This window comes from Schistocerca serialis, chromosome 3 (assembly GCF_023864345.2).
Source record: "Schistocerca serialis cubense isolate TAMUIC-IGC-003099 chromosome 3, iqSchSeri2.2, whole genome shotgun sequence".
NCBI classification, from domain to species: Eukaryota; Metazoa; Arthropoda; class Insecta; order Orthoptera; family Acrididae; genus Schistocerca; species Schistocerca serialis.
In genome coordinates this window covers 692,361,071-692,387,305 of record NC_064640.1, presented here as the reverse complement: position 1 = coordinate 692,387,305, position 26,235 = coordinate 692,361,071, and the positions used below count along the sequence as shown (strand labels likewise).

The 26,235-nt window shown below is 40.7% G+C and overlaps 1 pseudogene; it reads left to right on the top strand.

Moving 5' to 3' along the window:
- The first annotated feature begins 3,231 nt into the window (after positions 1 to 3,231).
- Positions 3,232 to 3,349, top strand: LOC126472066 (5S ribosomal RNA; annotated as a pseudogene).
- The last annotated feature ends 22,886 nt before the right edge of the window (positions 3,350 to 26,235 follow it).

The following is a 26,235-nucleotide window of genomic DNA, read 5'->3' as shown; positions in this document are numbered from 1 at the left end:
AAATACTCAGAAAATATCTCTTAAAAACCTCTGAAAGTTTGTCGGTGGAGTTCTGGTTCACCCTGTATAGGTCCGCAATTAGCGTGAAGTAGTACATGTTACATTATCAAATTATACATGTGGATTTACCTTTAAATTTGCATCCGTAATATGATAATGCTTCATATAATACTTCTCAGCGATTGTGGACCTATATATTCAGCAATAATGATGTGTAGCCTGAGGTCTGCATAGATGGTGGGATACTTCACTTAATTCCCCTCTTACTACCTAATGCCATTATAACATTGACATTCAGATATCCCAGTGTTTTATAATCTCACATTTGCAACCAGTAACGGATGACAGAACTCATGTTATTGACTACCTTGTGTCGTTATAACGTCGGCTTTCTGCTACCTACATGTGACACCTGTACATTTGCATCGAGTAAAAGATGACATCTAGCCCGAGATCTAGATGTACATACATATGTTTTTTCACTTAATTAACTGTATTATTTCCCTATGATATTACTTTGTGTAAAGACAGTTATGTCTTTCAGCTTATTATCAACATCTGCTATAAACTTTTGCACCTACACTCTTTTTTATTTTGTGCATATGTTTAACTCGACTGGTCTAGTTTGAATACATAGAAGCATAGGTTAAATCGTCTAAGTCATCTGACAATACTATGTTTCCATTTAAAGAGCTATATGGTTCTTTAATTAAACTCTGTAATACCTGGCTTTATTTATTGTATAAAGCTAGGCTTTATTATGGCTCAGCTTCTATCCACAACAAGGTGTATTTCTAGTACGAATTCCATTGTTGTTTTACTTGACACCCTGTACGTGACGTAACACACTTACATTTGTTTAAAAAGTTAGTAGATTTCCCTTTTGTTGTCTTTTCGTTTGTCTGCAATGTCAACACATTTAACTTCCACTTTCACTAGTTATCGATTTAATATTAGCGAAGATATTCAACAGAGATATTTTACTAAACTCTTTGTTGTTGATATAACATCTCTCTGTCATAAAGTAACGTTTTTACCGCCAGTGGATGTTTCACAGGCAGTATATCTGTGATGGTACATTATAGACGATTGCCTTCGCTTGTTTCAAATATTTATGCCCCTCCGTATTTCTCGTCACTTTGGTATTAATCAGCATTATTCTGTGTTACTACTGTAAATGCTGCACTTAACTATTGATTGTTGACTTTCACTACGATAATTTTGAAGTTATTTAAGCCCAGAAGGAACATGAAGCATACTTTCCGTGATTTGTTTTCACACCGTAAGTACAGATATGTATGGTATACCGCTATTTTATCCACATTACATTATTTTCGTGTTCATTAAATGTATTAACTTTTGATGTTGACAGACGTACTGTGATTCTGGTCTAAGACCAAAACCTTTAGACATATAGGCATATAATAAACAACTATGGTGAGTAATGTATTTTATCAAAGACATATTAGGTAGTTTATTTCATAAGTGTAGCAGTATCGCTTGTCTACTAATCAACCTTTCCCACAAATTAGCTATTTGTTGCTGTCCATTTCTAAACTTTAGAGTTATGTTTGTTGTGACTTTCTAGCGTCAATTATGTGATTATTATTGTACATCTCCTTTGATAATGCTTGGTTATAAATCACTTAGTAATCTATTGGACTGAGACTGGATACTTTATATAATGTAAGAACACTTGAATCTCCTATATTTGCTGTATATTAGGAACATAATTTGGTTGATTCCCTTTTACCGTCTCATTCCACTAACCTTCATCAATACACAAAGTCGATAAATAATCCACATTAAAAGTGTCTCACTACTAGAACATTTTAATCATCAGTGATAATATACTATGGATGTTTGATTATATGTCATATTTTTCTTTTAGCTAAAAGAGTCGTCTAAACTTGGATGTTAACTTGTAAGGCAATCATGGAACAGATCTTAGATTTCAGTGTGACGTCACCCTCAAACTCATTCGAGTAGAAGCAATGTTAGGATTCTACAAGGAAATTAACAGTGGACTTCTGGGTAAAATCATCACAGAATTAATTTAAAACGATTTGGGGAAACCTTGCGAAACTTAATCAGTTTAGTGAGGGGCATATTAAACACTCTCCTCGTGACTATGCAATTCAACACGACCTCTTCTTTTCACACTTTCCGCGTTTATATTGAAATAAATGTGTAATAAACAACTACGTAAATGATTCTGTGCAACTTCACTATTAAGATTTTGACTTAGAACTATGATGTACCAGCATTCGTATAAAAAATTCGACCTTCAAATTGTCTAAGAATACGACCCGGTAATAGTGCATCACGAAAGTTTATTAAATTAACTATAACTGTATTAAATGCACTCATAAGACACGAATGTAATATCTGACTTTCTTTGCCTAACTTCTATTATTTGGCTACAAGAGAATCACGCGTATACTGAGAGCAAATAGAAATACCGCATATTTATATTTGGCAGATCGATAAATTTCAGTACGACTCCCTAGCTGTTACAGTATTAGCGAAATTTATAAATTCTGGACTACTTCAACAAGCATTTCGTTATCACACAACTATGAAGCACACTGTGAAACGTATTGCCAGCACCAGAAGACATGAGAACATTATACTTAATCAACACAACATACGTCGGGAAGAAACATCCGTGTCTAATTTGGGCTACTGCTTGCATTTTGATAAAATACGTTCGCAAAGCATTTGTTGCTAATTAGCACCTCCGAAGCAAATAAGTTCTACTTACTTCCCCACTTCTGGTCTAAGACATTACTTGTACATTTTGCTCTGCAGCCAGTAATCTGGAAGTATCTCAAGAACTATTATGAACCTCTGCATTCGCGCATCCCGAGGGATTGAAGTGGAGGCCATACATGTTTGGAAAGTTATGTTTGGTCCTCACTTCTTTCCCTCGGTGCACGCGGTAATCGCCACGTAAGGATTAGCTAGTGCAAGACGACAGGTGACCGTTTTCACGCCTTCCACGTTTCCTATTAAAACACATTGTAGAATAAATAACGACATAAAGGATTCAGTGCAACTTCACTATTAAGATACTTCAACGGGCGTTACGATATCAAGTAAATATGAAGCACACTGTGAAAACACCTGCGAGTATCAGAAAACATGAGAATATTATCTCTAATCAGGACAACATATGTCTTGAAGAAATAGACCATGGGTAATTTGGGCTATTGCATGCATTCTGGTTTGGGCAACGGCCTTGCCGCAGTGGATCCACCGGTTCCCGTCAGATCACCGAAGTTAAGCGCTTTCGGGCGTGGCCGGCACTTGGATGGGTGACCATCCGGGACGCTGTGCGCTGTTGCTATTTTTCAGGGTGCACTCAGCCTCGTGATGCCAATTGAGGAGCTACTCAACCGAATAGTAGCGGCTCCGGTCAAAGAAAACCATCATAACGGCCGGGAGAGTGGTGTGCCGACCACACGCCCCTCCTATCCGCATCCTCATCTGAGGATGACACGGCGGTCGGATGGTCCCGGTGGGCCACATGTGGCCTGATGACAGAGTGCTTTTTATGCATTCTGGTGAAGTATCCTCGCAACGCATTTATTGCTAATCAGCACCTCCGAAGCACGTAAGAAGCCACACTTTTTCCCCAGAGTTTTACCTCGGACGCTAACAGTCTGACAGTTATTACTTATAAATTTTTGTCTGCAGCCAGCAATCTGGAGGTATCTCAACAACTACAGTGAACCAACGTGTTTCGCGCATCCCGAGAGATGGAAGTGGAAGCCATACATGTTTGTGAAATACTCTCTGGCGACCGCTTCTGTCGCTCGGTGTGCGAGATATTCTCTAAGCGGGGATTAGCCAGTGTAAGGTGACTGGCGACAATTTTCCCATGAGTGGGGCAGTGCTACTTGACTCAGCTTTGTTTGTTCTACCAATAACGTGAAGTTCTGAGGTGGTCGTACATTAGATAACATACCTGAGACGGGAAAATACTGGTAACGACTCAATTTAAAAAGTTTTCAGCCGATTACTATACCTCACAAGATACTCAGATTTCTGTTAATTTTTCTTTTTAATTTGTAAAAATACGGAAGAAATATTATGGATACGTCGTTTCTACAAAGAGTTGCGTGTATATAAGAGAAATTTCCTGTCTGCTGGTGATCAAGTGTGGTTGCAAGCTGAGTGTATCGTTAGATGAAACCTCGCCATGAACTAAACTGCACATTCATAAAGGAAATTTATTTATTCCATTCTGTGTTTATTAAAGGGTTTTAATTCCACGTAGGTCCAGTAAAATTGTTGGCACATTCTGTATTACTCATAGTCTAATGCAACGGTACATTTTTATGATTCAGTATCAGCTTCAACACACCATGAATGTTAGTTTATGTACTATACCTTCCGCTACCTAAAGAAGCTGTGTAACAAAATTGCAGACCAAAGCGAATGGAAGTGCGTAAACTAAATAAGCTGCCATCTTCATACGTACTGCGTAAGTGGGAAAACGCACAATTAATTTAAGGCATGGAAAAATTAAATTAATATTTTCTGACGACCATGTTAAACTGCCTCCTCCTGACTGTCCAATGTTTACACCAGTTCACTCCCTCACACTTTCCATTCTGTCGTACCTCTCAAATTTTCTAACAATTAACTACGTGCAACGTGTATTATACTGACTTAACAGCTATAGTGAATCAATATTCTCTATACCGTTTTGAGAAACTCGCAGAATTTACATCGTGTATAAATAATATACAGTAAAACCGCATGAGGAACGTCCTTTTAAAATAAATAGACTGTAGACTATTTACAATAAATGCACCGATTAGTGGGCTCGGCACAAGCAGCAAGAGACATGAGAATAACGTCGCAGGTCAAACTCAACATACATTAGACGGACAAGAACATAAAAATACAACGATGACTGGCTGCTTCAACATTAATGCAGATGCTAGTCAGCCTGCATGTTGCGCTGTCGTATTTGACCACGAACAGCAATGTTCTCAATACATTGCAAGTATCTGTCATGGTCAGAACAGTGTTTTATGTAGTTGTGAGTGCAGCATGTCGAAGCTAAGTGAATTCGAACGTGGGTATGTCATTGGTGCTCGTATGATGCTTCCCCAACCAAGGAAGCTGAAGTGTTTGATGCTTCGAGAGGCACCGTATGAAAGATGTGTACTGCATAAAGGGAAATCGGAAAAACATAATGGACTAAGCTACAAAACGGACAAAAGTGTGTTTTGAGTTGTCGTGACAGACGGTCACTGAAGACGTCGACATCTGCTGAAGTCGCTGCAGAAATAAATGTCGCATAAGTGAAACATGTCAGAACAAAAACAACTTGAAGGGTGCTCCTTAAGCAAGAAAATCCAGAGCGATCTGGAATTCCATCCACTCATCAGAGATCTAAATACCAGTAACAGGAAAACGTGGTGCCAAAGTCACAAAATCTGGACTACGGAGCATTAGGTCCGATGATTCTTGTTTCACCAAAAAAAATCCAAAGGTGTGTGAAATCTTATGGGACTTGACTGCTAAGATCATCAGTCCCTAGGCTTACACACTACTTAACCTAAATTATCCGAATGACAAACACATACACCCATGCCCGATGGAGGTTCAAATGGTTCAAATGGCTCTGAGCACTATGGGACTTAACATCGCTGGTCATCAGTCCCCTAGAACTTAGAACTACTGAAACCTAACTAACCTAAGGACAGCACACAACACCCAGTCATCACGAGCCAGAGAAAATCCCTGACCCCGCCGGGAATCGAACCCGGGAACCCGGGCGTGGGAAGCAAGAACGCTACCGCACGACCACGAGCTGCGGACCCCGAAGGAGGACTCGAACCTCCGCCGGGACTAGCCCCACAATCCATGACTGTAGCTCTTTAGACCGCTCGGCTAATCCCGCGCGGCTCTTGTTTCACCATCTCGAACTTCGAGTCGAGTTGATTTCCCAATAGTGAGACATGACAGGAATTCGATGATGATTGGCATTCATATCGTGGTATACCGTGGGCACCATATTACTCTTGGCAAGTCTACATCTACATAAATAACTCACAAACCACCTGACGGTGTGTGACGTAAAGTACTTCTGGTGCCACTAACTAATCCTGCCTTCACTGTTCCGTCCGTGACGGCGCATCGGAAGAATGATCGTCGTGAAGCCTCTCGATGAGCTCTAATTTCTCGATTTTTCCCTTTGTGGTCATTTCGCGAGATGTACGTGGGAGAATGTAATACGTTGTCCAACTCTTCCCGGAAAGTACACTCCCGAAATTTCAATAGCAAACCTCTCCCTGAAGCCCAATGCATCTCTTGTGGCGTCTACCAACTGAGTGTGTTTAACGTCTTAGTAACGTTCTCATGCCTACTAAATTATCCCTTGACGAAATGCGCCGCTCTTCGTTGCATCTTCTCTGCAGACCGTTATTCTTCTTCTTCTACAAACCGATATTGTCTTCTGGCCTTGATACATTCTTACAGAACAGCCTCAAGGAGCTTATACTACATACACAATATACGATGTAGACAGTAACGGACCTATTATACCTCACTGGGGTATTCCCCGAAATTACCTATACACCTGAAGATTTTGTTCCTATAAGGGCGACGTGTTGAGCTCTATCTGCAAGTAAGTCGTGAACCCAGTCGCAAATCTGTTCAGATACTCCGGAAGCTTGTAGTTTCTCACTAAATGACAGTGCGGGATAGTATCGAATGCCTTCCTGAAATCAAGAATCGCTGCATCAGCCTGAGTGCCGATCATTACAGCACTGTGGATCTCATGGAGGAAAAGAAGGAGTTGAGTTTCGCAAGTTCTCTGTTCACGGAATCCATGTTGTTTTTTACAGAGGTAGTATTCCTTCTCGAAAAACGTCATAATACAAGAGCTTGAATGCCGGCCGGGATGGCCGAGCGCTTCGAGGTGCTACAGTCTGGAGCCGCGAGACCGCTACGTCGCAGGTTCGAATCCTGCCTCGGGCATAGATGTGTGTGATGTCCTTAGGTTAGTTAGGTTTAAGTAGTTCTAAGTTCTAGGGGACTGATGACCTTAGAAGTTAAATCCCATAGTGCTCAGAGCCATTTGAACCAAGAGCTTGAAACATGTTCCCTAAATCAGTAAAAACTGACGTCAACAATGTAGGCCTATAATTATTTAGTGTTACTGCCAAGGATTATGTGAATAATTTGGCTGACCAGCTCCATCTCATGGTACAATATTTCTTCCCCAACGGTGGCGCTGTGTTCCAACATGACACGGCCCTTGTTCACACATGTTATTGCCTATAACTGCTTCTGCAACTCCTGGCCACTACAATCACCAGGTATCAGTGTCATTGAGTCTTTATGGTTTACTTTGGGGAGAAGGATGCGTGGTCGCTATCTAACTCGATCGTCGTTATCTTAACGTGAAACTATTTTGAAGGAAACGTAGTGTAAGAGTAGCTTGAAAAGTACACATGACCTGTATTTATCCAATACGAGACGACTGGAAGCTTTCTAGAATGGCGTCGGGTCTCCTACAAAGTATTAAACATGGTAAGGTGTTGTCTTAGGTACCGGCGTACATTTGTAAAACCCTGTAAATTTTCTGGGGGAAGTTTCTCTCACTACGTATTCGCGACCGATTAAAACCTGCGGAGAACATAGGAAGCCGCGCCTGATTCCCGAACAACTTGACCCTGAATATTGTGTTTGTCCGTTATTAATTGTACCTTTTTCCCCGCAGCCAGCAAACTCGAACTTTCTTAACAACTGCTGTCAGCCTACGAGTTTCGTGTATTCCGCCCAAGAGTGGTGGAAGTCAACATGATTTCAAAGTATTGTTTGTTTCCTCTGCTTTTGGGCAGAACGCACCATAAGTGGTACGTGTAGAGCAACCAGTATAAGGAGAAAACAATAGTCATTAACGCCACAACAGCTGTTGACCATCATCCCAAGAGGTAACGCCGTGCTCCTCTACATGGTATCTCGTGTTAGTGTGCTGTGTTACATAGGTGAGATAGTAAACCAATGGTAAGTAGAGAATTCGTAACATTTTCAGTCGGCTATATGAGGCCATACAGTGCAAGGATATCCGTTAATATATCTGTTTAAGCAACGAAACCTATTGATCACAAATTATGAACACATCTATTGTAAAAGTTTCTGTATTAATGTAATACATTTTTATCGCGTACAGGCGAAGAAGATGATCAGCCGTGTAGTCGTATCAGACAATTCTCCACGGCATGATTTCAAGTCGAGAATCACTGATTCGTATGATCTTTTACCAGACTGCCTATAAACACCACGGTGTCGATGTGACGTCCATTCACAGAAGCTACACTCGTTTGTGATCACCCTCTAGTGTTCCAGTAGACTCTGCGCCAGTCTCTATTGTGTGTCGTAGGGTGCGAGGGGTAAACGGCACATTCCAACTCGATGTCTCAACCGAGATCCTTCCAGTTGTCTGTTCCCCACGGTCCGCAGTGTCACATTACCTGTAATCATTGCCGGTGTTTTAGCTGCTGTCATCTGTCTATTCGTGATAGCACTTCGAACAAATCGATGAATTTCGTGCGGCGTAGCCATTCTGGAGGACTCGTACCTACTCTTGAAGTCACACGGCAGATCTGAACCCACCTATTCACCGTTCGGTTGTGCTGCCACTGCGCTAGAGGCCAAAGCCGTGCGCCGCGCCACATTTATCCGCCCGAGCCCGGTTGCGGGCAACCGTTCCGCGGGTAGTCGAGCTTCAGAGTACCGGCAACTTAGTGTGCGAGTCGCGATGCGCTGTCCAGGTCGGCGGCTCGTCGAGTACCAGGTACCAGGTCTAGCCAAATATTCTCATATCATTGTTGAGAGTGCTCTTTGTTCAGCTGTTGCATCTGGATGTATGCTGTGTTATACTGTTTGGCATTCCAAATGGCACCTATCGATCATATCTACAAGCTATGATCACATTTGGTATATATGTATGTTAACGATGTAGGTTTCCTACTATACAGGATCATTGGTTGATGGAGTCAAATTATTACACGCTTGTTTCAGAAATATTCACGTTTTCAACATGGCATTCAATACCACCACGTAGTGACTATATTTGACTCTCAGATGAATTTTTCTGAGGTCCCTACTATAGTATCAGAATGTATTACATACATGTTTCTGTGTTTCAAGTAGTGTACATGCTCCGTGTATAGTACCTACACATAACAATTATATTTATGGAGTGACAGGCGCTAAATTGAAGAGACATAAGTACAATTGATGCAGCTTGTGTGCTATATGTTGGGATGTATATGTTTTACAGTTGTTGTGATTAATCTCTTTGAGATGTGGTAATTTCCTAGTAATAAGGACACATGATTCATTCCCATTGGTATCTTGTAACAACGAACTATGGTGTTTACAGTCAGTTTCTTCATCAGTTTTTTATTATGGACACATTACGTACATTTTATCAATGTCTCCTACCCCGCGTCGTCACACACACACAGACACAGCCACACACACACACACACACACACACACACACACACACACACACACACACACACACGCACACACACACGGACGGACGGACGGCCTGAGTGGCCGAGAGGTTCTAGGCGCCACAGTCTGGAACCGCGCGACCGCTACGGTCGCAGGTTCGAATCTTGCCTCGGGCATGGATGTGTGTGATGTCCTTAGGTTAGTTAGGTTTAAGTAGTTCTAAGTTCTAGGGGACTGATGACCACAGCAGTTAAGTCCCACAGTGCTCAGAGCCATTTGAACCACTTTTTTGAACACACACACGCACGGGCGCGCGCGCGCGCTTGCATGCACACATACAAAGCTAAAGTAAAATACATTGCAACATGTCACACAGCGCGCAGTGTATGTGCGACTTTCGACGAGCTCTCCGATGAATTTAGCCTACTCTCCTGGCTACGAAACTACTTGGATTTGAACCCAAGAGAGGATCTCTGGCACCACCTCGATCGGGCTGTTCGCGCCTTTGAACCTCGACCAAAATTCTTTCACAACTGCCCACAGCACTAGAGGCAACATGGCTCCACATCAGTCATGCAGCATTCCGCTCTGCAAAATGCAGTTATTCAGTCTTTCGACAGTTGGTCACATTAAGGGGGGTAGGACGTGAAACGGTCCGACTTGGAGCAGGAGAGGCACCACAGGACATTTTAATTTACACTGTCTATACTTTTACAAATAAATTCATAAAACTTTGTTAGCATGACCAGGAAGGACTCAGGATTCACACTCATAGCAGAGGAAGTTCAAACATAACCAAACAAAATTTTTTTACATGTAAAATTTCATCATTTTTTTCACTTGGTATTAGCTGCATTTGTTGCTGTAGGTACACTTTTCTTCATAAGTAAGATAAATTCTTCGATGAATTTTACACAGCATACAAACCATACTTACAGGTGTACGAAACTCTAGAATTTACCAAATCTGTTAAAAACTGTGGTAAAAATTGAGATAATTAACTATAAAATTCGAGTTTTCTCTAAACACGAAGCTTAAATCGTAACAGCCCATTCATTTTTCCATAGATGAAATAAATTCTAGAGTTTCATACACTTGTAAGTATGGTTTGTAAGCTGTGCAAAATTCATCGAAGAATTTCTCTTACTTATGAAGAAAAGTGTACTTATAGCAACAAATGCAGCCAACAGTAAGTGAAAAAATTCATGAAATTTCACATTTAAAAAATATTATTTTTTCGTGTTTTTGATCTTCCACTGCTATGAGTGTGAATCCTGAATCCTTCCTGGTCATGCTGACAAAGTTTTATGAATTTGTTTGTAAAAGTATAGACAGTGCAAATTAAAATGTCCTGTGGTGCCTCTCCTTCTCGAAGTCGGCCCGTTTGACGTCCTACCCCCCTTAACATGACTGGACAGTGCATATACGTGTGGCCCATGTATGTTGCTTGAAATAACGCTATATGCGCCTCGTATGTCACATACACGTATTTATTATGTACGTGAACTGACGGGCGCTATATCAAAGAGACATTTGAGCATAGCTAGCAGATGGTATCCTGTCATTTGTCTTACAGTTCTTCCAATGATGCAGTTTTATGGCATTTTGTAATTTATATCCCGTATCAAAAATATTTCACTCACAGCAACGACATGTTAAGTTCAAAACTTTGGTTAAGTGACAACCAATACCCATTACATACTTACGTTCCTTATGGGCTCAGATAACCTAAAAGCTGTCATAGTGAAAGTCCAAAATCAACAGTAAAGGGTAGCATTTGCAGTCGCAACACAGAATCACTATGTGGAACATTAAAGACAAGCATAGAGCGACATAAGTAGACAAAAATTTTTTAAAAAAATGACGATACATGAAGGGAATGTCCGAATGGGGCGGAAGTCGTTAGATGTGATGTATATGTACAGACAAACAAATGAGTGGAATTTCTGAAAAACTTGATTCAGTACTTAAGAAAAAGAGCCTCACAGACTATACAAACCAATAACAACTACACACACAATGCAAGACATTAACGCCTTGGTCTACCTTTGGAACTTATACAAGAAGTTATTCTGCTTGTCATTTATTGACAGAGTTGTTGGATGTCATCCTCAGCGACAAATTCTGTCCAATTGATGAGTTGGATCGTTAAAATCCTGAGATGCTTGAAGCAGCCTGCGCATAACGCTCCAAATATCGTATATATGCGACAGAACTGGCGGCCCGTCTGGCAAAGGGAGGATTTGGCAAACACGAAGATAAGCAGTAGAAACTCTCGTCTTGTGCAAGCTGACATTATCTTGCTGAAGTGTAAGCCTAGAATGGCTTGTCATGAAGGACAATAAAAAACGGAAAACAAGAGAAAGAAATGGCACCCTAGACAATCACTCCTTCTTGTCAGGCCATACGTCATGCTACGGTCATGTTGGTAATCCACAGATGTCCGTTGTGTCTGCAGACACATCTCCACTGGTCATCAGGGGTCAGCTATGAGCAGGACTCGTCACTGAAGACAGTTCCTCTCCGGTCAGTGAGATTCCAGGCCGACGATGTGGATAGAGACGTGCTGGACAGCAGTGGTATACTAACGTGACTGTCGTCCATTACACAACCCGACAACCAGGAGTGATGAAGTGCGGTAGTGGGAACCATTTGGTTGTTATCCTCAACACCCTTGCAGCGCAGCGGTACGTCGACTATATTACTGTCCTCGCTATATTACGCTTCATTGCAAGCTATCCTTTTTTTTTTTTTTGGTTTCGGAAAGATATTGGCCGCTCGCACACTGCGAGATTTCTACTGTCTATTTTCACATCAGCCAGTCCCTATCTTGGCCATCAGGGTCGCTGAATCTTTTCCAAAACGGGACATTCGGAGCATTATCGGCAGTGCCCTCGAATCACCTCGGTATTTTCACGATCTAACGGGCCAGGCAGACAGAATTTGGTTCGATATACATCCTACAACTCTTTCAGTCTATACGCAGACGAATAACTGCTTGCATTAGGGCCAATTGTGGAGCAATACGTTACTGACACGTTCAGTTTGTGAAGCTCTTATTCTTGAATAAGTCGTTCAATTTTTCTGAGATATTATCATTTATTTGTACATGTACATCGTATATACCGATTTCCGTCCCATTCAGGTAATTGCTTCGTGGTTTATCGCTGATTTGTCCTAGAGTGTACCACAAACGTGCAAAGACAATCGTCCATAATGTACCTTCGCAGATATATCCACTGGTGGTAACAATTTAGCTTTATAACAGAAAAATATTGTAACCGTAGCTAAGAGTTAAGTGGAATATCTATCCTCATAATTTTTAAATAAATATTACTATAAGCACATAGTGTACAGGGTGCCAAGTAAAACATCAGTGGAATTCATACTATAAAAATATAGTACTGTGGATAGAGGCTGAGCCACAATAAAACTTAAATCTGTACAAAAGAAAATAATGCCAGATATATAAAGATTAATTGAAGAATCATGTAGTTCTGTAATTGTCAATGCAGCATTGTTAAATAACTTAGACGATTTAGCCCATCCTGCTACGTAACATATGATAGTCATATGAAAATATTCAGACTAGACCAGTGAAGCTAAACGTATTTACTAAATAAAAGAAGAGAGTAGGTACAAAATTTCATAGGAGATGCTGACAATAATCTGAAAGATTTAATTGTGTTTAGACAATGCACTGGCGTGGAGAAACAATATAGTTAATCAAGTGAAAAACCGTCTGAATATAAATGTAGAGCCGGCCGCTGGTGGCCGAGCGGTTCTAGGCGCTTCATTCTGGAGCCGCGCGACCGCTACGTTCGCAGGTTCTAATCCTGCCTCGGGAATGGATGTGTGTGATGTCCTTAGGTTAGTTAGGTTTAAGTAGTTCTAAGTTCTAGGGGACTGATGACCTCAGATGTTAAGTCCCATAGTGCTCAGAGCCATTTGCACCATTTTTATAAATGTAAACCTCGGGCTACACACTATTTTTGCTAAGTGCGTAAGTCCACTATAGTCAAGAGGATAGTATATGGAATCCTATTATGCTGCAAATGTGAATCTAAAGTAAAGTTAAAAGTACAATGTATATATAATTACGTGAGATGATAAAACATAGAAATCAGCTCTGTCATCCATTACTGGATGCAAATGTGTAGTTCCCACACATGTGTTCCAGAATGTCAACGTTATAATGAAATAAGGTAGTAACAGTAATCTACATACATATTCATATGGTTCTTCACATGATCAATTAGCACTTTTTGTAAAGGTGATTATGTCTTCAGCTTATTGTCGGTATCTCCTATCAACTTTTGCACATACATTCTTTATTATTTTTTCATATGTTTAACTTGACTGGTCTAGTTTGAATATATTCATGTGAGCATTACTTGTTACGTAGAAACATGGCTCAAATCGTCTAAGTTATTTGACAATACTATATTTGCATTTAAAGAGCAATATGGTTCTTTAATTAAACTCTGATCTGTCTATCGTTATTTATTGTATAAAACTAGGCTTTATTATGGCTCAGATTCTATCCACAGTAAGGTGTATTTATAATACGAATTGCAGTGTTGTTTTTCTTGACACCATTTCGATCATGTATATATACTTATATTTGTTTGAGAAGTTATTAGGTTTCACTGTCGTCGTCTTTTCGGTTAACTCTTTGCAGTTGACATAACCTATCTCAGTTATAAAATTACGTTACTACACCACAGGCATTACCATTTGTGGTGGTGTCTTCTAGACGATAGTATTCGCATGTTTCAAGCATATATGCCCCTCCATACTTCTCGTCAATTTGGTATTAATCAGTATTGTTCTGTGTTACTACTGTAAAGGCTGCACTTTACTATTGATTGTTGACTTTCACTACGATAACTTTGAAGATATATGAGCACAATGAGCACAGAAGAAACACGAAGCGTACTTTTCCTGATCTGTATTCACTCTGTACGTACAGATATGTATGGTTTAACGCTTGGTATATAATTTTCGTGTACATTAGACGTATTCATTTTTAATGTTAACATACGTCCTGTTATGATGGTCTATGACTAAAACATGTATGCGTATAATTATATAATAAACAACTGACGGTGAATAATGTATTTTCTCCAAGAAATATTAGGCAGTTTATGTCATATGGGTAGTAGCATTGCTTTTGTACCACACAAGCTTTCCCTCAAACTATCAACTGTTATTGCTTTTGATGCCGCCCATATCTAAACTTTTGAGTTGTCTTTAATGCGACTTTCTAGCCTCAATTAGGTAAATAGTACTGTACAACTACTTGGCGAATGCTTGTTTATAAACCGCTTAGTAATATATTGGATAGGAAACGGGTACTAAATATGATGTAAGAAAACAGTTGAATCTCCGATATTTACTATATATTTGGAACGTAATTCGGTCGATTCCCTTATACGATCTCATTCCACTAACATTCATGAAAGCATAATATCGATAATATTCCCAGAATATTCCCTCTTACAAGTGTCTCATTACCACAACTAATTAGTAATCAGTAGTAACATAGTGTGACTTTATCATTATACATCATAATTTTCGTTCAGTTAAATGAGACGTCTTGACTTGATTGTAGAATTGTAAAACAAACATGGAACACTTCTTGGATTTCAGTGTTCCCTCGCCCTCAGACTCATTTGAGTAGAGGCATGATTGTACAAGGAAACAAACAGTGAACTTCTGGGTGAAATCATCGCAGGATTTATTTAAAACAGTTCGGGCAAACGTTGCTAAACTTAATCAACTTTCTGAGGGGCATATTAAACACACTCCTGGTGACTATGCACTGTCAGCAGCAGCTCATGCTTTCAAACTTTCCACTTTTCATATCAAACCAATTGTATAATAAACAACTACGTAAATGATTCTGTGCAATTTCACTATTAAGATTCTGACTTAACAATTGCGATGTACCAACATTTGCATACAAATTTCTTCTTTCATGCTGTCTAAGAATCGAATTCCATAAATGTGCTTGCGGAAGTCTAATAGATTAACTAGTTTTGCATTAAATACACTGATACTACTTGAGTGTCATATCTGTTTTTATTTACATAATATGTATTACTTGGCTACGAGAGACTCGTGTGTATATTGAGAGCAAATATAAATACCGTATATTTATCATTGGCAGGTCAATAAATTTCAGTACGACTTGCGAATGTTTAAATCTTAGCGAAGTTTATAAATTCTGGACTACTTCAACGAACGTTTCGATATCAGACAACTATGAAGCACACTGTGAACCGTCCTACGAATAGCAGAAGATATGAGAATGTTATCTTTAATCAACACAACATCCGTCGGGAAGATTTTCTCTGCAGCCAGTAATCTGGAAGTAGCTCATTAACTACTATGGACCTATCCGTCTCGCGCATCCCGAGAGATTGAAGTGGAGGCCATACATGTATACGAAGTTACGTTTGGTCCCCACTTCATTCTCTCGGTGTACGCAGTAATCGCCAAGTACGGACCAGCCAGTGCAAGACCACTGCTGACGATGTTCATACCTTCCACGTTCCCTATTAATCATTTTGTAGAATAAACAATTACGTTAGGGATTCTGTGCAACTTCACTATTAAGATACTTCAACGGGTGTTTCGACATCAATTAAATATGAAGCACAATGTGGAAAGTCCGGCGAGTATCAGATGTCACGAGAACATTATCTCCAATCAACGCAACATATGTCTTGAAGAAATAGATAACGGTTAATTTGAGCTACTGCCTGCATTCTGGTGAAGTACACTCGCAACGCATTGGCTGCTACTTAGCACCTCCGAAGCATGTAAGAACCCGTACCTTTTTCACTTAGTTTTACCTCAGACACTAACATGTAGTCAGTTATTACTTGCACATTTTGTCTGCAGCCAGCAATCTGGAAGTATTTCAGCAATTAATGTGGACCAATGTGTTTCGCACATCCCGAGGGACAGAAGTGGAGGCGTCACATGTTTGTAAACTACTGTGATTCCCTCATCTCTGTCCCTCGGTGTGGAGTATATTCGACAAGAATGGAGCAGCCAGTGAAAGACGACCGCTGACAATTTTCCCAAGAGTGGAGTAGTGCTACCACATTCAGCGCTGACTGCTCTACCAATAATGTGAAACTCTGAGGTGGTCGTGCACTCGGTAACATACTTGATACAGGAAAATATTGATAAGCACACAATTAAACAAGTTTTCAGCCGTGTAATTGACTTAATAAAATACAAGGATTTCTTTTAATAATTCCGATAAATTTGTGCAAATATGCACGAAGAGTTGCGTGTATGTAAGAGAAATTTTCCTTGTGCAGGTGACAAAGTGTCGTTACAACGTGAGTGGTTTTTTAGATGAAACTTCGCCATGAGCTAAATTGTACATTCATAAAGTAAGTTTATTTCTTCCATTCAGTCTTTATTAAATCGTTTTAATTCCACGTAATTTCAGTATATTTGCATACACTCTCTTCTATCAGTCACAGTTAATGCAGGGGTTCTTATTTATCGTTTAGTTCAAATGGTTCAAATGGCTCTGAGCAGTATGGGACTTAACATCTGTGGTCATCAGTCCCCTAGAACTTAGAACTACTTAAACCTAACTAACCTAAGGACATCACACACATCCATGCCCGAGGCAGGATTCGAACCTGCGACCGTAGCAGTCGCGTGGTTCCGGAGTGAGCGCCTTAACCGCGAGACCACCGCGGCCGGCTATCATTTAGTATTAGCTTCAACACACTATGAATGTGAATTTATATACCGTACCTTTCTCCACCTAAAGTACCTAGTTGAATAAAAAAAATTCCAAACCGAAACAATTAAAACTACACAACGTGAATTTTTATACATATAGCACCTTTTTATAGCTATGTGGACAATGGTTTAAACAGTCGAAAATAATTGTGGAACGAAGAAAACTTCTAAACAAATACTGCTCATTAATTTAAGGCATCAAAAAATTAAACTAGTACTTTCTAGCGCCCACGTTAAACTGCCTTCTCTTGACTGTCCAATGCCTACATCAGTTGACTCATTCACAGTTTTCATAGTGTCGTACTTTTCGAATTATCTAACCAATAACTACGTGCAACGTCAATATGCATTATAATGAGTTAACAGCTATAGTGTAACTGTATTTTCTATAGCGTTCTGAAAAAATCTCTGAGTTTACTTTATGTGTAAATAATATTCAGAAAAATTGTAAAGGAAACGTCCTATAAAATAAATAAACTACATTTACATTAAATGCACGTCCTATTGAAATAAATGAAATATGTTGACATTAAATGCACCATATAGTGTGTTCAGCATTGTAATAAGAGACATGAGAGTAACGTCGCATATCAAAATCAACATACAGTAGTTGGACAAAACTATAGAAGTACAACGATGACTGTATGCCAGGATATTAATGCAGATGCTAGTCGAGCCTGCAGGTTGCACTGTCGTGTTTGACCACGAAGAGCACCAGAGCTATGTTCTCAATATATTGGGAATGTCAGTCGTGATCAGAATAGTGTTCTGTGCAGCTGTTAGTGCATTATGTTGGAGCTAAGTAAATTCGAAAGTGAGCCAATTGCTGTTGCTCGTTTGGTGGGTGCTTCCCCAACCAAGAAAGCCGAAGTGTTTGGTGCTTCAGGGGGCACCGAATGAAGGATTCGTACAGCATTAAGGGAGAGCGGAAAACATCATGTACTAAGTTACAAAACGGACCGAAGTGTGTTTTGAGTGATCGTGACAGACGGTTATTGAAGAGGATGACAGCTGTTGAAGTCACTGCAGAACTGGATGTTACACACCCGAAACACGTGAGAACCAAAACAACATGAAGGGTGCTCTATGAGCAATGAATTGCAGTGTGAGATAGAATTCCATCGACTCATCAGAAATGCAAATACCCGTAAAAGGAAAACTTGGTGCCGAAGTCACAGAACCTAGACTACGGAGCATTTGGTCCGCCGATTCTTGTTTCACCATCTCCAACTTCCCGTCGAACTGATGTCCCAAGAGCGAGACACGACGGCAATGCGATGATGATTGCCATTCATATCGTGGTATTCCATGGGCACCATCTTAATCTGCCAAGTCTACATCTACATAAATAATCCACAAACCACCTGACGATGTACTACTGGCGGCCGGGGTGGCCGTGCGGTGGTAGGCGCTACAGTCTGGCGCCGAGAGTCCGCTCCGGTCGCAGGTTCAAATCCTGCCTCGGGCACGGATGTGTGTGGTGTCCTTAGGTTAGTTAGGTTTAAATAGTTCTAAGTTCTAGGCGACTGATGACCTCAGAAGTTAAGTCGCATAGTGCTCAGAGCCATTTGACCCATTTGATGTACTACTAACTAATCCCACCTTTCCTGTCATGTCATAGAATGGAGCATGGGAAGAATGGTTTTCGTAAAGCCTCTCGATTAACTCTAATTTCTCGACTTTACTCTTTGTGGTCATTTCGTGAGTTGTACGTGGTGGGATGTAACATGTTGTCCAATTCTTCTCGGAAAGTACGCTTGTGAAATTTCAGTAGCATACCTCTCCGTGATGCCCAACGATTGTCTTGTATCGTCTAGCAATTGAGTGTGTTGAACATTTTAGTAACCCTCTCGCTCCGAATTATACGATCCCTTGACGAAATGCGTCGCTCTTCGTTGGATCTTCTCTGTAATACCGTTATTCCTCTTCTTCTACAAACCGAAATTGTCTTCCGGACTGGATACATTCTTATAGACTATATCTTCTGCAACACATCATCTGTCACACATCATTTGAGTCCTCCCACTCGTCCTTCCCCCCCCCCCCCCCCCCCCCTTGAAATTACCATTACATTTGTCAATTTTGTTGCTATAACAGCGACGTGTTGAGTTCTATAGGCAAATAAGTCTTGAAACCAAACGCAAATATGTTTGGATACTCGGCAAGCTTGTACTTTCTCACTAAACAACAGTGCGGGACAGTGTCAAATTCTTTCCTCAAGTCAAAAAACACGAAATAAGCCTGAGCGGCGATCATTACAGCACTGTCGATCTCTCGGAGGGAGAGAAGCAGTTGAGTTTCGCAAGATCTCTATTCACTGAATCCATGTTTTTATTTTTATAGAGGAGATATTCGTTCTCCAAAAACGTCATAATCCATGGTCTTGAAACACGACCCCTAAGTCAGTAACAAACTGATGTCAAAAATACAGTTCTATAATTATGTAGTGTCACTACCAAGGATTATGTGAATAGTTTGGCTGCCCTGGTAAATAGTATGGTACAATATTTCTTCCCCAACGGAAGCACAGTGTTCCAAGACGACAGGGCCCTTGTCCACAGAGCTCTCATCGTCTGTAAGTGGTTCTGCGAGCACCAGGATGAATTGTCGCATCTCCCCTGGCCACTACATTCACCAGATGTCAGTGTTATTGAGTCTTTATGGCTTATTTTGGGTAGAAGGATGGGTGGTCGCTATCTATTTCCATCGTCGTTATCTTAACGCGAAACTATTTTGAAGGAAACGTAGTGTAAGAGTCGTTTGAAAAATCATACATGACTTGTATTTGTCCATAACGAGACGACTGGAAGCTTTCTAGAATGGCGTCGGGTCTCCTACATAGTATTAATCATGGTAAGGTATTGTCTTAGGTATCGGCATACATTTGTCTAAACCCTGTACATTTTCTGGGGAAGTTCCGCTCACTACGTATTCGAGACCGATTGACACCTGCGGAGTACATAGTAAGCCGCGCCCGATTCCCAAACAACTTGACCCTAAATATTGTCAGTTTGTCCGTTATTAATTGTACCTTTTTCCCCGCAGCCAGCAAACTCGAACTTTCATAACAAGTGCTGTCAGCCTACGAGTTTCGTGTATTCCGCCCAAGAGTGGTGGAAGTCAACAGGATTTCAGAATACTGTTGGCTTCCACTACTTTTGGGCGGAATGCACGATAAGTACTACATATAGAGCACCCAATACAAGGAGATAACCATCGTCATTAACGCGACAACAGCTGGGGACTATCATCCCAAAGGTGACGCCGTGCTCCTCTCCATGATATCCCTTATTAGTCTGATGTGTTACATAGATGAGATAATAAATCAGTGGTAAGTAGAAAAATGGTAACACATTCAGTCGGCTATAGGAGACCATACAGTGCAAGGATATCTGTTAATATACCTGTTTAAGCTACGAAATCTACTGAACGCAAATAATGGACACATGGATTATAAAAGTTTTTGTAATAATTTAATACGTTTTTAGCGTGTACCGGTGACAATCATGATCAGTGTCATAGCAGACATCAAACGTGAAGGGATGCAGGGGGTCCGCAACCATGTTCACGATGTCGACAGCTGTCATGGTGCCTTCTACACTACTGGCCATTAAAATTGCTGCACCACGAAGATGACGTGCTACAGACGTGAAATGTAACCGACAGGAAAAAGATGCTGTGATATGGAAATTATTAGCTTTTCAGAGCATTCACACAAGGTTGGCGCCGGTGGCGACACCTACAACGTGCTGACACGAGGAAAATTTCCAACCGATTTCTCATACACAAACAGCAGTTGACCGGCCTTGCCTGGTGGAATGTTGTTGTGATGCCTCGAGTAAGGAGGAGAAATGCGTACCATCACGTTTCCGACTTTGATAAAGGTCGGATTGTAGCCTATCGCGTTTGCGGTTTATCGTATCGCGACATTGCTGCTCGCATTGGTCGAGATCCAACGACTGTTAGCAGAATATGGAATCGGTGGGTTCAGAAGGGTAATACGGAACGCCGTGCTGGATCCCATCGGCCTCGTAACACTATCAGTCGAGATGATAGGCATCTTATCCGCATGGCTGTAACGGATCGTGCAGCCACGTCTCGATCCCTGAGTCAACAGGTGGGGACGTTAGCAAGACAACAACCATCTGCACGAACAGTTCGACGACGTTTGCAGCATCATGGACTATCAGCTCGGAGACCATGGCTGCGGTTACCCTTGACGCTGCATGACAGGCAGGAGCGCCTGCGATGGTGTACTCAACGACGAACCTGGGTGCACGAATGGCAGAACGTCATTTTTTCTGATGAATCCGGGTTCTTATTACAGCATCATAATGGTCGCATCCGTGTTTGGCGACATCGCGGTGAACGCACATTGGAAGTGTGTATTCGTCATCGCCATACTGGCGTATCACCCGGCGTGGTGGTATGGGATGCCATTGGTTACACGTCTCGGTCACCTCTTGTTCGCACTGACGGCACTTTGAACAGTGGACGTTACATTTCAAATGTGTTACGACCCGTGGCTCTACCCTTCATTCGAGCCCTGCGAAACCCTACATTTCAGTAGGTGTTGCAGGTCCTGTATTGGCCTTTCTCGATACAGAAGATGTTCGACTGCTGCCCTGGCCAGCACATTCTCGAGATCTCTCACCAATTGAAACGTCTGGTCAATGGTGGCCGAGCAACTGGATCGTCACGATACGTCAGTCACTACTCTTGATGAACTGTGGTATCGTGTTGAAGCTGCGTTGGCAGCTGTACCTGTACACGCCATCCATGCTCTGTTTGACTCAATGCCCAGTAGTATTAAGGCCGTTATTACGGCCAGAGGTGGTTGTTCTGGGTATTGATTTCTCAGGATCTATGCACCCAAATTGCGTTAAAATGTTATCACATGTCAGTTCTAGTTTAATGTATTTGTCCAATGAATATCCGTTTATCATCTGCATTTCTTCTTAGTATTGCAATTTTAATGGCCAGTAGTGTATTACTACAAAAGGTACTTGAACGCTCAGGTGAATGTCTTCATCAGCAAGTTGAGTGTGAGTGCCTAGGAAACCCAGTCACTGCTGAAACTGAAAATTCATATATTCATTTAATATCATTTCTTTTAGTTGTTATCGCTTAATTTTACACGTCTTCATCTTTGTATGCGCGCGTGTGTTAGGCATTTGTTTGTTACACCCTCTAAGTTGATTTTAACTTCAGTTAAGGAAATATGCGTGACACTTTCATTACCTACAGGTGGTTTAATACGAAGTACTGAGGTCTTGTAACAGTCACCTTTTATTTGACTTCCCTTTGATGGGTACTAATAAACTGTCTTAAATATCTCTCTGGAAATTCCGTTAACGAGTTCTACTTTATTTATCCCGTGATCAAAATTATATGAAAAACAAAGACACTTAATGCTAACTCTGTCTGTAATCGATATCATTCTGTGTCTAATGAAACATTGTTTACGTGTCACCTAACAATCCTTAGCTCTGCTACACGTTACTCTTGTTGAGCATTAGATTTAACTTGACATTAATACATTCAAAAAGCTCTTCATGCTTCCTATCCTGCTGGAATAGGCCATTGCCTTGAAGGGAAGGACGAAAGGGTTCACTAATTTTCCAAAAACGACCATAAGTCGCACTTTGTAATTATTATTTAGACTGTCTTCGCTCTTCAAAGGAACAAGAGAATCATGAGAATATACAGTGTAAAGTTGGCTGACAGCATTAAAGATAAGTTCAAAATTGCTTTTTTGTAAAAGATTGATAAAATTTTAGAGAATAATAAAAAGTCTGGGACGTAGCATCTTAATTAAAGCATTTAAACCGTCGGTAAAATCACTCATTACCTTCGAAACACTCACGCAAATACTTCAAAACCTATCAATCTTATCAGTTGAATTGTACTCTCCGGGGTATATTTCGACAATGCAGCGTACACGTTCGCTACAGCGCAGCCGATCTAACTCTGAATATGAAAAATATCGCTTCTAATACTAACAAACTAAAATTTAGCTTTGAATGACTCAATTGGTAAGTCTGCTATCAGCTGGCGTGCTTTGCATCTGGACATGGCACGGCGACAGCCATGCCCGTTGAATTTACCGGGTTTTGCAAACGTCGAACATTTAGCGGGCTTTGCACACGAAGACAACATGCAGTTAGCTGTTTTGCAACCAAACACAATTTTCTACAAACATTTTCAACTGTTTATAGCGGGTTTGTCACACTGAAACCTATTCCATCGTATAGGTGCTGAAAAAACCTATTCGGAAGTGTCTCACCTCAAAATCAAAAATGCATTTAGTGGCTTTTCCATCTGGAGTACTCATTCGAGTTTTATGAACAGTCCTCGCATCTGGATACAATATAGTATATATATATCAGTGTCGGGCTATTGTATATATGTGTGTGGTCGATTTATGTAGCTTGAAATAACGCTGTATGCGCCTTGTAGGGCACATACATAATTAATTATGTATGTGAAATTATGGGCGCTATATCAAAGAGACATTTGAGCACAGCCAGCAGATGGTATGCTGTCATTTGTCTTACAGTTGTTCCAATGTGACCGTTTTGTCACATTTTGTAACTTATAACCTGTATCAAAGTTTTGATTAAGAGACAATCAACACCCATTAAGCACTTGCATTAGTAATCATCACCTGTCTATAATGCATCTATACGTCTACCGGTCGCGATCATGGACTTTCATCACATAATGTTTGCCAACATCAAAAGTGAATACTTGCAACAATTTACTCGAAAACAAAGGCATATATATATATATATATATATATATATATATATATATATATATATATATATATATATATATATACGAGGTGTGGCTAGAAAAAAACCGGACTAGTACTGGTGAAACAATAAAACGAATGCAATAAGGCTGAAATTCGCGTGGCCTGTCACGTGACTCTCGCTCCGCCTACTGCTCGAGTTTCATCTGCCTGCTGCACTCAGTCTGCCCGTGGCGTCTGTTTTAAGTAGTTGACGTTTTGTCTGTGCGTCGGAAAATGTTGAGTGTACAGAAAGAACAGCGTGTTAACATCAAATTTTGTTTCAAACTAGGAAAATCTGCAAGTGAAACGTTTGTAATGTTACAACAAGTGTACGGCGATTATTGTTTATCGCGAACACAAGTGTTTGAGTGGTTTAAACGATTTAAAGATGGTCGCGAAGACACCAGTCATGACACTCGCACTGGCAGACTATTGTCAGCAAAAACTGATGCAAACATTGAAAAAATCGGTAAACTTGTTCGACAAGATCGCCGTTTAACAATCAGAGCAGTGTCTGAGTTAACAGGATTTTGACAAGGAAAGTGTTAGGCAGATTCTTCATGAAAGTTTCAACATGAACAAAGTGTGTTCAAAAATGGTTCCAAAGTGTCTCACAATTGAACAGAAGGAACGCCGAAGAATGATTTGTTCTGACATCCTGGAAAACATTGAAAGTGATCCCACCTTCTTACAAAATGTTATTACTTGCGATGAATCGTGGTTTTTTACTTACGATCCCGAAACTAAACGCCAATCGATGCATTGGAAAACTCCTGGTTCTCCACGACAAAAAAAAGCACGAATGTCAAAATCGAAATTCAAGGCAATGATGATTTTTTTTTTTTTTTGCATCAAAGGGATTGTGCACATTGATTGGGTACCAGAGGGACAAACAGTGAATCAGCATTACTACATTAGCGTCCTGGCTATCCTACGTGAGCGAGTACGGAGAAAACGGAACGATTTGTGGAGAAAAAAGTCATGGATCCTTCACCAAGACAATGCCCCAGCTCACAGTGCGTTGTCAGTGAAGACGTTTTTGGCAAAACACAACATTCCCATCTTAGATCATCCACCTTACCCACCTTATTTGGCCTCCTGTGACTTTTTTCTTTTCCCTAAAGTCAAGTCAGCTTTGAAAGGAACTAGATTTGAGACTGTTGAAGCAGTAAAAGAAAAAGCGACGGAAGTAATGTATGGACTTACCGAAAATGATCTGCAGCATTGCTATGAACAGTGGAAAATTCGTATGGAGCGGTGTAGAGACCGAGGAGGAGAGTACATTGAAGGAGATAACATGAAATTGTAAATAATTGTAAATAAATGTTTTTTCCAACATCAGTCCGGTTTTTTTCTAGCCGCACCTCGTATATATATATATATATATATATATATATATATATATATATATATATATATATATATATATATATATATATGTGTGTGTGTGTGTGTGTGTGTGTGTGCGTGTGTGTGTGTGTGGGTGGGTGGGTGGGTGTGGGTGTGTTTGCTTGCAAAGTGAAAATAGATCAGCTGAAAGCTTTCATGTTCTTTATGTCCGCCCCCAGTAGCTGAGTGGTCAGCACGACGGAATGTCAATCTTAAGGGCCCGGGTTCGATTCCCGACTGGGTTGGAGATTTTCTCCGCTCAGGAACTGGGTGTTGTGTCGTACTAATCATCATCATTTCATCCCCATCGGCGGGCAAGTCGCCGAAGTGGCGTCAAATCTGGAGACTTGCACCTGGCGAACGGTCTACCCTACGGGAGGCCGTAGTCAGACATTATGTTCTTTATCGGCTCACATTACCTAAAAGTTAGCATAGTGAAAGTCCAAAATCAATAGTAAAGGGTAGCATATATAGTCGCAACACAGAATCAAAATGCCTAATACTAAAGTGACGTCTAGCATAGAGCGACTTAAATACATTGTAAGACAAAAACCAATGACGAAACACGTCGGAAACATCCGAAAGGGGCGGAAGTCGGTGATATGTTTGTACAGACAAACAAATGATCACAGTTTCTGAAAAACTGAATTCAGTACTCAAGAGAAAGAGCTTCACACACTACGCAAGGCAATGACGCCTTGGTCCACCTTTGGTCCTTATACCAGAACTTATTCTGCTTGTCATTGATTGACAGAGTTGTTGGATGTCTCCCTCAGCGA